General features: G+C 39.0%; 2 non-coding genes across 2 annotated transcripts; both read left to right on the plus strand.

Annotated features, from left to right (window-relative positions):
- Nucleotides 1–10,154: 10,154 nt before the first annotated feature.
- trnaq-uug (transfer RNA glutamine (anticodon UUG)) lies at nucleotides 10,155–10,226 on the plus strand. The gene has a single exon. It is a non-coding gene; the product is annotated as a tRNA-Gln (tRNA).
- A 581-nt stretch (nucleotides 10,227–10,807) lies between these two features.
- trnaq-uug (transfer RNA glutamine (anticodon UUG)) lies at nucleotides 10,808–10,879 on the plus strand. Its single transcript has one exon. It is a non-coding gene; the product is annotated as a tRNA-Gln (tRNA).
- The last annotated feature ends 5,711 nt before the right edge of the window (nucleotides 10,880–16,590 follow it).

Raw genomic sequence — 16,590 nt, forward strand, 5'->3', positions numbered from 1 at the left:
TCGTTCCCTGGTCTGGACATGTTTTGCGTACAGCTAATTCTCTGATGATCCTTTATGACAACGCCGGGCGAGGTCACTAAGACATTAGTGATGTAACTGCAATACATCTCCAGCCCAGGAGTGTCTGTCTCTGTTTTTGCATTCATGCATGTCCACGTGTGCCAGCACTTCCTTCCACGTGAGCTTCTTTTTTTTTATTTCTGATCCCTCACACTCTGCCTGTCTCTATGACCTCACCATACATCCTGTCCACGGGCACAGGTGACTGAAACAATATACACATGGAAAGGACCCAGGTGTTTGTGATGTAACTCAAGAGACCCCCGGTAGAGGTGAGTTGATGAGGCCTCATCTGATGTAGTTCTACACAGGCTTTATCTTATATAAACCACCTTTACGATCATTACAGGACACTGATGTAATGCTGTACATTCTGTTCCACTTTTAATTCAAGCATAACCTGCACCATACTGCATGTAGCAGGAACCTCTTACTCCAGAAAACATATTAACTGCCCCTATAGTCACACCAGATACATGCAAGTGTAGTTTAAATCACATGTTTGGTTTTTTTTGGTTGTCGTTTTTTTGTTTTTGTTTTTTTAAATGGTTTGTTAACAAGATAAACCAGATTTAAACTAAATGTGTAGGCTTTATAGCTACTCTTTAATTGAAGTTGTGTTAATTTGAGATTTTATGTACATGGAACTTCCTGTGATGGCAGCTTTGTAGCCATTTTGGCAACAGTTTATTGACACTTCTACAGTGATGTTTTATCACTAAGACATTGTAACCGTCAGAAATTCTTATTTCCTATTTGTAATTACAACTAGAAGGCTGACATGAACATTTGCCTGCTTATAGCACAATATGATCTTAACACAGCATCGTTTCCAACTTGTGACTCTATGTTGCCTCAAGCTGCTGTAATAAAAACTTTGGACTAACATTTAAAATTGACACTGACATAGAGACGAATGATTACAGAGGAACTGAGCCATATAAAAACGCATAACTTACCCAGGAGTTACGACCTTCCCCTGGGCTCTTATCTGAATATTTTGTTCATGCAACATGAGTTTGTCAGGGGACCGTTGCTCAAACGCTGTGAAGCTCTGTTGCACAGAAGGATGAAGGCACTTTCTCACTGAGGAGCAGCCAAACTCCCAATCCTTGCTAACTAGGCCGTAGCCACTCTCAGGAACCTCACTGTACAACACTGAAACGATCTTTTCCACTAGCAGTCGTAAAAGGTTTGCAGACGGCACCCACAACCCAGAACTAAGAGCACGGTGAGCTTAGCTGGAAATGAGCCCGTAACATGCACCAAGCACCACGCCCCTTGAACAGGGATCGGGCTCTAAGCTCCGCAGCTCTCATCACCTCTCCGTAGAGTCACTGACTAAAGTCCTGATTATTCACAGGTGTAATCATTTGCTCTAATGAGCCTACACAAATCTCATCAAGGTAAACCTTTGAATCATCCCATTAGACTGGAGTTAATAAGATGAGGTACGAGTCCTTTGAATGTTTAGCAATCCAATAAAGGACCATACCACTATTTTTGCAAGTAGTATCTCCTTATTTACAACTCGTGTTTAATTTATGCAGCTATTTTCATAGTTTCAAAATCATGCTGTAGAGTTTCTCACTATATTTTTCTAATCACTGGTTACCATTAATTTTTCTATGATTCAAAACACTGTCTCCTTGATTAATTATGTTTAGACACTACTTTGTTTTGACACTTGTAGTAGAAGTAACGTACCAACAAACAGTGCTGCAGTGAAAAAGAACACTGCTAGCAAGCAAACATGGAAGTACACATGATTTAAAATATTTTTAAATATCAGCTTTGCTTTCCTGTTTCCAAAAAAAACAACCAACAAGAAGGAAATGCCAAACTAATAATGTGGTGACAAAAATGGCCATTATCAGGTAAAAATAATTATTAAAAAAACAAACAATAGAGAAAAGCGTATGGGAAAAAAACATAAGCTAAGCATAAAATTAGTGCTCTATTAAATAGTTTGTGTGGTTTCACAGTGATGAAAAACATGATGTCTCATATAGAACATACACATGCATCATAAGTTCGGCAGTACACATACATATACACACACAAGTTCAGGGCACGACCGAGGCATTTTTAGAACATTTGGTCTCCCATGAATCACTGCTGCCCTTCAGCTGAATGAGAGAACATCTCACTGATTACATCAAAATAAACACACACACATACACACATACACATGGCCATATAAAGTCACGTTATGGAGGCACATGTAAAACAGAAAGACTTAGATTCTCAGTCACATGAAAACCTGCAGATGGTCTGATTAAAAATGCTTTCTTGGCGTTATTTTGATGTGCTACAAAATGGCAATGCTTTCACGGTAACCTTGGGTTTGCAAAAGTAAAGGAATGTCTGGTATCAGGGTAGTGAAGACTGTGGTTGTGCCAGCATGTGCCGGCCTGTGCCAGGCTCTTTCCAGTATGAGTAAGTGGGAGTTATCAATATGAAACTCACAGGTCAACTTTTAAAAAAACTCTTTGTTAAAATGACTGTAAGGAAGAAATGTTGTTTCATATTTTTTACCATGTGGGTAGTGATAGTCAAACAAATATAAACTACAAAAAGCTGCATTTGATAGGTGAAACTTTGAGGAGTAAACAATATAAAAATGAACTGCCATGTCCTCTGCATCCTGCTGACTGCGCCAGTAGTCAATTTTAGAGGAATTCAGACTCATTAGCCTCTGAAGCCTTCATTACTGCAAAATAACAGAGAAGAGAAACAGCGGTGGCAGAAGCTAAAGAGCTTGGAGAAGCTGGTGTCTGACCAGAAGGTTGTTGGTTTGAATCCTGAGGCCTGTGGGGGAAATCTGTGTGGGAAATGGTACAGACAATTTTCTTTCTTCCCATCAACAGCTGCAACTGAATTGAAGACATATAACTCATTTCTGGTCCAGTGGAACTGCTCAGTCTCCTGCTCGAGAGGACTGTGGTCACACTGGGCAGCTCCCAGGTATGAATGTCACCACAAAAGGCTCTCTTTGGTTCTGGATAAGTCTCATATAATGTCGTAAAAAAGAGCCAGAACTCAGATTACATGTTGTGGGCACACAATCCATATAAGGATTTTATTTCTCATAAAATTATACAATATAAAATATTCCTCATTCCTTGGAAATATTATGAGACAGAACCACAAATTACTCACCCTGTTTTCATGTGTTTGTTACATGAAAAAGTTAGCTAACAGTTCGGTTTTGGCAATAACTTAAACAAGGTTTTGGTCAGTGGTTAATTTCAGTGTTTGTAGCGTGGGACCAGGAATGAGAATTGTGCAGAAAACACAGAGGAACACACACACATTTAAGAGACATCATAATAAAGAATCTGGATTACATAATGGCCAAAATACTCAGAACAAACATTGCTTTATTTTGTATTATTTTCATTTAAACTTTAAGACAAAGTGGCACCTCCAGTTCACACACATAAACACACACACACAGCAGTGCCTGGGTCTCTGCTCTTCAGCTCAGCAGCCAGATCTGCCTTGGCATCATAAAATGATTGTGGCATCTTGGTATTTTCTGGCCGTCTGTCCTGCGCTCTTGTATAACAGATCCCTCTGGGCTGTTATTTTCAACTTCTACAATGGGTCACTTGTTGGAGAGGACAAAGGGCACTGGTTTGTTTTTGCATAATAATTTCAATTCTTGGCTTTGCATCATAGTCAAATTGCAAACAAATAAGTTGGAAATGTGGATGTATGTCTGCACTCTGTTTGTGCTGTATGCGCTGGGTAGTTATCATCAGCTGGGTGGTGATTAACAGAAGAGTTCTGGCTCCCGGCAAGCTACTACCACATAAACAGCATTACTGCAGGATCACAATGTCCAAAACATAAAGCATTTTTAGGGTACGTCTGCAAAAACCATGTGTTTTGATTCTAAACAAAAAATTGTTTAGTGGCATCATCACGTAGGAAAGCAAACTTGGACTCTGAATGTTTATTATCCAGTTAGGCCCACTCGGTTAATTAGTAGAGGAGACCAGGAATGGCTCTATCGGCCTGTTGGTCAGTTGGTCCAGCACTTTGGTCCAGACTGAAACATCTCAACAACAGAGATTTGCAGCCTACTTGCAGCCAACTCAAATATATGTATGTGTATTCTTGTCTTTGGGTGTGGTACCTGGACATTGGCTCTAGCAATTACACCTTCCACCTTCTACCCATGTTAGTCTGTTTGCTATATTAAACACTACAAACCAATCAGTGTTCTTCAGTCTTTTCTCTCTGGTCTGAGAAGCACCTGATTCAGATGCACATTGCAGGAAGATGCGTGGATAACCCCCTTTTTTTTACTACATCCCAACAACTGTTGTATAACTTGTCATGGAATATTGTACAGATGTTCATGTTGCCCAGAGGATGAATCCTAATGATCCTTTGGCGAGCCCCTGACTTTTCACCAGCAAGTCAAAGTTTTATCTTATCTCAACGTCTACTAGATTGATTGTCATTTGGGTTATCATTCCTTGTCCATCACAGTCTCTGGCATCTTCTCTCTGACAGGCTCTTGAAGTTTGCCAATCAATCCAAATGACAGATGACAACCTGTGACATTTTTAAAAGTGTCATGGTCACAGGTTGTCAATAGCTTGTCAATAGCTTCTTCGGTTATCGTAGGTGAGCTATTGTATTGTTACGGATAAAATAATGTATTCTGTGATTCTGACGGGTGTGTTTCATGTGATTGTTTCAGTAAAGTCAGTAAAGAACTGTTGATGACAAACAGTGTGCAGCCTTGTGGTTCCTGAGGTTTGCTTTGCTGCTGCTGTCTGATTTACAGCTGGAGCTTTCAGGCCTCAGGGACAGAAATCTTGGTTGGCTGAAACCTCGCTGGGTAATAAAAGGCAAAAGAAAACTGGATAGAAAAAAAATGAAAAAATGTGTTTGGCCACTGCAAGGCCGAATTTCACTCACTATTTCCATGTTCTGCCAGTTTGACTGTATACCTTGTTTTGCTGGCTACTGTGGGGTTTCCAACATGTGATTTAAGAGATACTGGAAATAGCAGGCTGTTGATGATGATATACAAATGCCCAGGTAATTTACATCAGGGCTTCATGAACTCTTTTCATGCCAAACAATTTAAATGTAAAACCACAACTTGTAACTGCCAGCTGTCTTTGTGAAGTGATTTATAATGAAAAGATAAGTGGATGATATGTTGCTCAACCTTCAGGCTGCAGGCAGTACGAACATACTGTATCTTTCTGGCACACCTGACATATGTTGAGTACAGCAATAATTTAGGGAGTTTTCATACTGGCTTTTTTTTTTTTGTAGCCTAAACCTGGGCTTGACAGACCTCTGCCCCTAAAACCATCCTGTCCTGTTTTCACGTTTGCTTTCTGGTCTCACATGTGATACATACAGTATGTGTAATTCTGTTTTTATCAAAGTGCAGCTGTGTCCCAAGGTTGCCAGTAGACAGAGTTGGTGGACCCTTTGATGCTCACAGGGATAATGGAGAAAAACATTCAGTGATAGTTAGGCCCATTCCTGCCTGTGATTTCCAGTTTGTTAGGGCCCAGCTTGCTAGAGGAAGGGGAAGCAACATAAAACCAGATGTAGCTGGTAAAATAAAGTTATTTATTTACAAGGAACTTAGATCATTATTAAATACAAAAACAGGCGAACTACAAAGGAAAATGGGCCTGTGGGTGCTGTTCAAATCAAATAAACAAATATAACGAAAAGAGGACTCTTTAAATACAAGCTACAACTAACTTTATCTAAAAGAAACCAAAACGAAAATAAAACCTCACCATCTAATTCTTACTCAACCAAAAACCACAAAAACAGTCAAAAGAGCACCCACGCTCCTAGTGTGTTTACCAAAGGAAATTCTCAGTGTGTGTTATCAGTAATCAACAAAAAACTATACCTGGCCCAGTCCCCAGGTAGTTAATGAGTACCTCTTACTGGTTTCACAAACAATGGATATCTAACAATCTTAAATAACATCAATGAGTGGCACAGTGGTGAGCTGTTCAGAGAATCCCAGCCGCCCCGACCGACAAACTGGCCAAATATTTGTAGTTTCAGTCCCCAATCACATTGTCTGGACTGGCGCGCTGGACCTGGTGCCACTCCAATCAAGATCGCCGAAAATGCCAACGAGGAAGTGGAAGGAGTATCCAAAACCTTGGACCATACAGACTACTTGACAAGCACAAAAGGAACCCTACAAAGGGTTATACACATAGGGTAGCGGTCGGCGGCAGCAATAACATAGTTTCTTTGTCATTTTTAAATAGATAAATATATTTAAACGCCCTCACTAATACAACACTTTTTCTCTGTCTTCAGTTTAACGCTGTAATTCACATTTATATTGAAACCACCTGGTTGTTTTGTTATATACAAAACCTTCAAATTTTGCTCAGATTTAGTTTGCAGAGGGTGTCTCTGCTCCGTTTAAAATGAAACTATTTCTATTTCCTTTAATCCATCTTTATTTCCAATCTGAAGATCCTACTGAAATATCAGATTTATTAGGGTTTTTTTTGTATTTCAATTAAATATACTCATGGCAATGACACTTCAGGCTTATTAACCCTCCAGCCAACAGAAAAACACACTTTTATAGTCCCTTTACACCTTACATTAAAATGTGTCTTGTTTCCAGATTGCATCTAGATATGATTTAACCTGATGACATTTACACCTGGTATTAATATCTGTCTCCAGTGTCCACAGTGAGATCCGATTGAGATGCGATTGAGATGCAATTGAGATGCGATTGCTCTGTCCAGCTCAAACAACCGAACATCTCATCCTCCTCTCGTTTGCGCAGGTCCAAAAGAACAAAAAAATAAAACAAAAAAAAAGATGGTAGCCATCCGTAAAGCTGCACTATTGTATGGACTTTGCTTGTTTTTGAAGCAGGGGAAGAAGCCACCTTGACTCCATCCACTAGCATCTTGAATAGTCTTAGCTCACTAACTGGCTAATGGCTGCTACCTTGCTGGTTTGGAACAGCATGATTACGTATTTCCCACATAGTTTTTGCGTATGGATTGACAACACAATTGCATTTACACTTGTGTTCATTGTGGTCACAATGACCACCTCCGGAGATGGTTTGGCTGATCAGATCACCGTCCGTCCACAGTGCATCTTGGGTACATTTACACTTGTACTTTCATGTGGTCAAGCACTATCTGATTGTAATCCAATCACCCAAAACGCATTGGGGGGTCTTAGACAACTACCACCTTGTGTAGAGCAGTAATTGATCATCTGACTGAAACAAAACAATTGTTTTGCTTTGGTTTTATGGTTCAGGTCAGAGCGAGTGTACGGGGTGTCTAGGGACAAAGTTTTAAACCAGAGTCTCTATAACTGAGGCTTTTCATTGTGTAATCATCTCAGAAAGCCACACTGTCCTGTAGTTCCTGAGAATATAAAGAACAAGTTTAAAGCTGAAATATTTTCCTTTACTTTGTCGCCCCATGTGGTGGTAAAAGGTAACTGAAATTTTGTCTGATCCACAGTAAATATGGCAGAACATCTCTAGTTTGAACAAACTTATAGCAAAATAAAACTGTGGGCATCAAACTTACAACCAACCACATGGACAAACACATACCTTGGGGAAATGCATGTAAAACACCAATATACAGTACACACATTGAAGCAATTTTGCAATTTCTGCATGTGCATGCACACAGAATTAATACATCACACACATGCTTGCACACACACTGACCACACAAGTAGGCTGCATGTGCAATGTACAGTCAGACAGAAAGAGCATAGTCGGGATTTAGCAATGAGATCACGTGTGTGTTCTGCCAAGCAGCCGTGACATGATGTTATGTAACAAAAGAGAAACACACACACACACACACAACGGAACTCTGTTAAACTGTCCAACATGTAGACTCAGGGGAATGAGTGAGAAATACAATCTGGTAAGGACCCTGCTCCACAGTAACCAGGAAAAACTGTCCTGTAAGACACAGGACACTCAGAACAGACTGGACAATGTATTTTTTCAAGGAACCTTCAGATAATATGCTCCGGTTAACAAAGCTCTAACATTTTACTGGTTTAACACTCATACAGGCGACAGTTGGAGACGCAGCTGCATTCACAGACACCTGCGGAACACTTCATTTAGTAAAAACAACCCACATAAGAATTTTGTTAGATGTGGGTTTCCAAAGAGGATTTTTATCACACATAATCTAGATGTTGATGTTACGCCCACAGGAAGAATAATATTTGGAATTTTTTATCATGAATTTTAAATGCACAGTTCAAAACATTGGCACAAAGCAGCAGCTGGCAGCGATCCCCAGACACCCATGACAGTTGAGTATTAAGTTAAACACACAAACCCAAGTTTTGTTACACTGCTGAGTGTTAAATACAGAAATAGGCAGTAGACAGTAGGAGGACAGTGATATTTCTGACGCCTCCAAGAGAGGAGAAGCGTTGTGTGTGTGTGTGTGTGTGTGTGTGTGATTATTATATTCATTCAAGGACACATTTCTCCGAGGTTCCATAAGCTTTGATTTGGTTTATTTTTGTGCATGTGGATCACACGTCTGTGTCAAAGGCAAGTTTAGTGTGTGTGCGTGTGCATGTCTGAGTATCTTGTGTGCTTTTCGTGTGCTACGTGTCTTTCTGTCAGCAGTTATTCCTGTCCACAATGCTTCCCCATGTGACAAACCTGCACTGTGAGTCTGTTTCTGTTCTTCTTATCAAGGCTGGAGATCATGTAGTAACAGGCAGTCCACTAACAGAGCCAAGGTAAAAAAAAAACAAAAAAAAGTTAACGCTGCTGTGAAAGTTTTACAACTTGACTACAAAACAGTGAAAGCAGCATGTCAGCAGCACAACAGCAGCAGCTGAAATCAAGCTCTAGTAATTTTTATATTTTTAATGACTCGGTGTTATATGAAACGGGTTGCTTGTAATGACGAACCCGACACAGAATCGTCTCTAACTCTGCAACTTGTCTGAGCTTTTCAGCCTCTTTTAACTGATTTTTGGTTGTTTTATTTCAATCCCAGCCAACAAATTATACTCTACATGCAAATTGTACACTACCTGTCCATTCCAGCCATTATTCACTTTCTCTCCAAGAATTGCATGAACTCATACTATTCTCATGAAGGTGAGGTGTGAATGAAGAGGAAACAGGTGTAGTTTTCATGGTGTAATTGTTAGCACTCTAGACTTTGAGTTCAGTGATCTGAGTTCAATTCTCAGTGGAACCTTTAAAGACTCATGCTTTCTCAAAAATATGGCTAAATTCCAAAAAATCACACTCAGGCCCAGTACTAAAATGCATAAATCCTCCTTTGGTAACATAACCTGATACCAGATGGTTTGTTACACAGAACCATCTGAGAGGTCGTCCATGGGAACGGTTTGGAAAAGGCCAGCACTTTCAAAAAAATACTTGGCAGGTGATTGGATGAACCATCTGTCTATCACCGTCTTACCTTGCCAAGCAGCTGGATTTGCAACGCTGATTGGTTCGGACACAAGCGCATAACTTGAAGCCTGACGAGATGGATTCTCTTGTGATTTTGTGATGTCGTGATCTCGCAAATCCAGCTGCCTTGCAAGGTAATTGGCAACATGCTAGCCGTGAAACTTGAAGAGGTGATAACGTGAGCTTTTGTGTCTGTCAGCTTATTGTAGAATTCTTTTATCCCCCTGGTGGCTTAACAAAATCAACTGATGCAGCTTGAAAATACTGAAGCAAAATTGTTGTCCAGACAGGATGTTATTAGAAATGTTTGAGCAGTATAGAGATAGAAACAGTTTGCACCACAATGATTTATTCAAAAAATAAAGTTTTGATTGCAGGACTTAAATATTGTTGGTCAGTGTGGCTACTTCCTGTTTTGAGGCTGCAATAGAAATACATGTGAACGCTGCACCACTATAGTGGTATTTGCGAATAAATCTTGTAATATATTCTAACCATTTCAAAACCCAGCTGCATCATCCTTAGAGGAATAGTTTGACAATTTGGGAAATATGCTTATTCACTTTCTCTCAAAAAGGCAGACAAGACGGTCGGACCACTCTCATAAAGAGCCAGAGATGCAGGTTCCATGGTGTAATGGTTAGCACTCTGGACTTTGAATCCAGTGATCCGAGTTCAAATCTCGGTGGAACCTTCTGACCTTTAAGTCTAATGAAGTCATGTTGTAACTGTTAGCAAATTTGACGCTGGAGTAAAGGTAATGCTACATGAACAGTGTTCATATTGTATGTATCTAAAGTTAAACTGAGTTTAGGTAAACAAGTGGGAGTTGCTTTGAATGCCATGGGAAAGACCAGATTCTTTCACCATTACTGTAAAGATGCAGAAATCATGAACAATTTTACAGTGATTTTTGTCAGAGTGCTGGGTGGGGCTTGTGACAAACAATATCAGTTTGTTCTATTTCTATGTAAAAACCTGATTACTTCTACTGCCAGAAAAAGTGCATATTGTACAGCATTGATTAAAAAACCATCACCTTTTACTCCAATTTAACCGTTACTTATTTTAACCATACCTCACACCTCTAAATGATCTGAAATATTTGTGAATAAGTCTTGAAAGGCAACATGATATTTCTAAACATTTCAAACCCAGCTGCATCATCTTAATTTGGGAAATACATATATTTACATTCTTTCCAAGAACCGGATGAGAGCATACCACTCTCATGATGGGGTAAAGTTGTGAATAAAGGAATCAGAAATAAGGGCAGGTTCCATGGTGTAATGGTCAGCACTCTGGACTTTGAATCCAGTGATCCGAGTTCAAGTCTCGGTGGAACCTTCTGGCTTCCTAAGCCTAAGACCACATTCAGACCAAATCCATTGGTGCAAGGTTGAGCGGAGGTTTGTGAGTGTGTTGATTTGTGCCCTAGAACGTAACCATTGTGAAACAGTCAAAATAACACCTTATTGATCTGATTCACCAGCTTTCTCACTACCACTGTTTACTCTCTAGCTCGCTTGACCACAACTGCTCCCTCTCTTTTTCTCGTCTTTTTTTAAAATGAGTTGGGAAGCCGACAGCAAAGCCTAACTTTACTTTTAATGTTATCAAACAAAGAGAAATGTCCTCTCGTCTTCCTAGTAATGTCTTTGTACTTCCTCATGGCAGGGTTTTACAGCTCCGATCAGTCTGTTCGCCAGCTGTGATCAGTCACAGTGACATCAGGTTGCCATTCTCCAAAAGTTGACTCTGGATCAAATTTCTCGCTGCAGGCCATTGCGGCGCCAATGTGGCGCCGATGCGGCGCCAATGCGGTCAAAACTTCCACAGTCTAAATGCACTAAATGTCCTCCCATTCATTCCAATGAATGGGAGGACTGGCATTTTCGCCGCACCGCCTGATTTGGTCTGAATACAGCCTAATGGGCATGAAGTCATGTTATATTGAAATGTAACAGTTGGTAATGTTGATTTTAGGTAAAAGTAATGCTACATGGTAATTTTTCTGATAAAATGATCATATTGCATGTAGCTAAAGTTAAAGTAATAATCTCAAAGATTTTCATTTAAATAAAGGACTGTTAAGTCATTATCTATCACTGAATGAGGTAAAACAGTAGTGATTGAGCCTATGGCCCACTGATAAAAGTCCTTGCATTTGCAGTATTACGAGCTTGGTGTCGGTGGTGACATTTCTGGGAAAAATCACAGTGTTCACAATGTTTTCCATCACCCAGAGGTGGTTGGTTCGCCAGAGAGGGTAGGCAGAGCTAACACAACAGACTCACTCTTCAACTCACTTGTGTGTGAAGTGGCGTGCTGTTTTTTTCTGGTCTCTGCTAGCGTTGCCTCAAATTATTATGGAGGCGAGGCCCAGGTGCCAACTGTCAAAAAGTAAAAACAGGTGCAGGTTCCATAGTGTAATAGTTTGCATTCTGGGCTTTAAATCCAGTGATCCAAGTTCAAATCTCAGTGGTATCTTCTCACCTCAAATCCTAATGGTCATGAAGTCATGTTATGTCAGAATGTAATAGTGGGCAGATATGGATAAAGACAATGCTACATGAACATTTTTATGTTAACCAGCAGTTGGCTTGAATGGTAGTTCTGAAAAGCTGAATTTACAACAGGTATGGATTCCAGTGGTGACTTTGACAGCTAAAAATAAATATAACAAGTCCATAGAAACATAATCCATTACTCCATTGTCCATCTATTTGCTCATTATCTTCCAAAGACTCATGCTTCCCCAAAAATACAGCTAAATACAACTGCTAAACATGTAAACAAGAAGCAGGAGCTTCATATTGAGCTGTATTTTGGTGAAAATATGAGAGCAAAAGTGTAATTTATTCAGGGGATTATAACCTTCCAATCACAAGCTCACTTCTGTTATCCAAAAATGAGGAGACCAGGTGGCGGTGTTGAGGGAAAAATGACAGGAGTAGATTTAAATAACTTCAGCCACATCAGAGACATTCTGAGCCTGAGTGTGAATACCGAGCAATGTGATTAGAGCCCAGAAATCTCTCTGACACAAGTGTAAATACATGTGAAGCATGAAGTCATTAAGTATTTATTGACCGCTGACCGCTGTGAAGAATTTGATGACATAATGTTTGCGGATAGTTTGTCATGTCTGTCAGCACTTCAAACTACTGCTGGAATGCGCTGAACTTCACAAACTGGTGATATCTGACAGTGAAAGAATGAAGCTCTGTTACATTTGCAGTCTGCTCTCTCCAGTATGTTTGTTTGCATTCTACAATGGAAACAGTAGTTATTGAATGCTACCATAATATCAGTCTTACATCTTTGTAAAACTCACAGGGTGCTGAAGTTTGTCTGGTATTTTATCTCATAACATGGATAGAAAACGCCCGTGGGACATTTTTGGCATTTCAGGAAGACTAATAAAAGAAACTCTGTGTGAAAAATTAAAGGTTTTCAGTCTTTCTGCTTTGCGTCCACATTGTGCAGCAAGTTTTACAAGTATTATGTTTTAATAGTTTAATCGTTAATAGGAGCTCAATTTAAAATACTTACAAGTGCTCTTGTTTGCTGTCTGAGGTGTCCCGTCAACAGGATGCAGAAATGCTTTCTGTGCTGCGGGCGACTTTAATGTTACAGACTGAAAACTGGCAGCATGCTTGTGAATTTATCTACTAGGGTGAGAAGAAGCGAAACCTTTCAACTTCTTCATCTAAAAATACTTTTTTATGAGGAAAATGTGAAAGTAATCATCATCAAAACATCAAAAAAAAAACAATTTAAAATAAACATTCCCTTTATTGATCATTTCTATTGAATATTATTCTCAACTATGTCTTGTATTAGATAAATATCTAGATTTTAAATATTTCATGTTTATGTATTAGTATTAATATTGATAGTATTTAGTTATTGTTATAAATGTGATACAATTGAAAGCTCTTGAAAAAGTGGAACTTGAGTTGGGAACGTTTTGTCAAACTGTTTCCAAGGTCAAGAATTAACTTTTAAACCAACAGCATCATTTGTCAGCAGATCCATCTCCATGAAGAAGAAATGCTTGAAAGCTCCAGGAAAAGCTAGTAAGTAGAACTTTAGCTTGAATTGTTAAGTTGAAGTTGTTTTTTATGATTCTGATTTAATAACCTCTACAATAGACCTCATTTACAAACATTTAGAGGCAAGACGACGCTGAGCGCCTCATTAAAGCGCATTAAGGTCTTGTCCTTTTGATGTTACATTACAGTAATGGTCCCTTGGAGGTAGCTTTGTACAGTGATAATGGGCGATGATGTGGTGATGTGGCGAGACACCGCTGGCATCAACAAAACATTTCATATTCCCAGTAAAGAACATCCTCGAGGTTAGAGCTTATTTTATACCAACGCCACTGCTGGACACACAGGAATAAAAATAAAAAAAGAAGAAGTAGTGGTAAAGATTTCCATGTATCCTTAGTTTCCATTGGAGTGGGAATCCATCTGCTGGAAAAAGACACGCTGCTGCTTGCAATTCAATTAAAACTTCCTGTTCCATAACGGTAATGTGCAGGTTTATATTCCGATTAAGTCATCAGAGAATGTGTAATTAAAGCGGTCTAATTTATGCTGTTAAACACATTGATGATTCAGACCTCCCCAAGAACAGTTTTCTTTGGATCTTCTCAGTAAAAACAGGACAACCTGTGGATTATCCATCTGCTCCGGGAAAAAGATGTCGCTGCTGGATTTTTAAAATGTAATTTTTCAATGATATGAGCAGAGCACCGCAAATGAAATGCCATTAACTTCAATTGCACTGGGGCAATGGCAGAAATCTCAGAGGCATACTGTATATCTCAAACTGGACAAATAAAACCAAAACTTGCATGGGTAGAAACCGCTAGAGAGAAGCGAGAAATGTTTTTTTGCTGTTTGGGTGCCCTGACACAGTTGTGATACTGAGTACCTGCACAGAGATGGAACTGATAAATTCTTTCGTTTCAAGATGCTATGTGTCAATACTGCTGCCGCCAGGAAAAAGTTGGTAGTGATGTTAAATGGGAAAACACCTTGAAGGACAGGTTTGCAATTTTTCAGTCAGGTGTCCATATGAACAGTGAAAGAGGTTTTCCTTGGTGTAATCATTCCTCCTGTTCATACTGGCTATTAAAAGATCCTCTTTCTTTTGCTTTTTGTTTAAGTAATGGGGGGCCAAAAATCCACAGTGTGTCCACACAGTCATTTGGTGCAAAAAATGCATTTAAAAGTTTACCTGAAGCTTATATGAGGCTTCAGCAGTCTGAGTTAGTCATATCAAGTGGATATCTGCCACATTTACCGTCCTTTTAGCATCAAATTCACTCTTTGTGTGTCCCTGTTGAGCTGCAATGGAGGTATAGTAACAAAAAGAGGGACTTTGGCACTAAAAAGACTGTAACGTTGAAAGATATCTACTTGATTTGACTCTTTTGGACGGCTGAAGTTTATAGTTTTGGATTTTGGCCCCTATCACTTACATTGTAAGTGCATCATGAAGGGATCTTCTAATAATGGCCAGTATGAACAGGAGGGATGATTACAGCAAGAAAAACATGTTTCACTGTTCATTTGGCCACCTGACTATTGTTTTAAGACAGACTTGAAAAAATGTGAACCTCTCCTTTAAAAACTGTATTTTTTTTTTTTCTTGGTGTTCACGACAGGAGACAGAGGGATTGTGGGAGGCACAGAGAAGCTACTGACTCAGTCATTCCAGAACAGTGTGTACTATTATGTCCTGTACAGAAAATGTTTCTAAACATGCCACACATGTTCAACTGCTAAAATTACAAAAGGACATACTGTACTCTTTGTAAAGCGTTCAATGCTACAAGGCATGGGTTGGGTTTGGTCTTAACTTTGACACTTTTTGTCAGTCGGCCAAAATAAGTCTTTTCTCCTTTCTCTGTCATATACATACACAGACAGCCTGACTCTGCAAAAAAACTTTACTATATATAGACTATACATCTCTGTTTCAACCAACTATCTGCCTTAAGCCAAAACCTCACCAGAGTCTGTAGCTCTGTTCTTCATTAAGTTTGTTGATTTTGACTACAAATCAAGTCTCCTGCAACTAATAAAATATTGGATTGATTACAGAACAGTCTTATTAGCTAAGCTCAGCTGTCACTTGCACTTAAAACTTAAAAAAAAAAAAAAAAAAAAGGAGTCTTGCAGTCTGAGTTCATGTTTGGGGGGCTTCTTCACCTACAGTAATAAAGTTGCTCGATAAAATGACGTCATGTCTGGGAAATGATCACAAATAAGCAAACAACAAATTTCACGCAAAAGTGAAATGTTAGTCTGTGAGAAGACCAACAGTTTATTCATCTTCATCAATACCATCACCTGTTAAACAGCGTGACACTGTAAACAGTTTATTGGATATATGCTGCCATCTAGTGGTTGAAACATAATACAGCAATGCCCCAGAACTCACAGTTCAATGTATTTACATTACATTTACTCAAGTACTCTACTTCCGTACAGTTTTGAAATACTTTTACGTAATTGTTTCTCTTTCATGCTACTTTATAATTGTACTTCACTACACTGTACTTTTTTACTGATTACTGAAACACTGTACTTTTTACTCTAGTGTTTTGTTTTTTTCCACAAAAAAGTTCAATTACCTCATAAAAAATAAATAGAAACCGAATGAAATATAATATAGTGTATTGTTATAGATTAAAATACCCAAAAGCAGTTAGTTAGTTAGCAACCTTAGTTGATATTGTACTTTTAATGTGCTAATTCCTAAATACATTTGCATTTCACTTTATTTATATACAACCAAGTAACAGACAGTGAACTTGGGGCTCAGGGTCCCTGGGGCCCCTCACTAGTTGCCTATACACAGTATATGCATTTGCAATAATAATACTGTTATCATATATATATCACTAAAGGGGATTATTTTTACTTGTTATACTGTTTATACTATGTGTACATTTTGCTGAGAACAAATTTTACATTAACTTATAGTTTGAAACATTCAGTTGATTGTTTTCAGCTTGTTTTCATTAACAGAAAATC

This window comes from Thunnus thynnus, chromosome 4 (genome assembly GCF_963924715.1).
Source record: "Thunnus thynnus chromosome 4, fThuThy2.1, whole genome shotgun sequence".
NCBI lineage: Eukaryota > Metazoa > Chordata > Actinopteri > Scombriformes > Scombridae > Thunnus > Thunnus thynnus.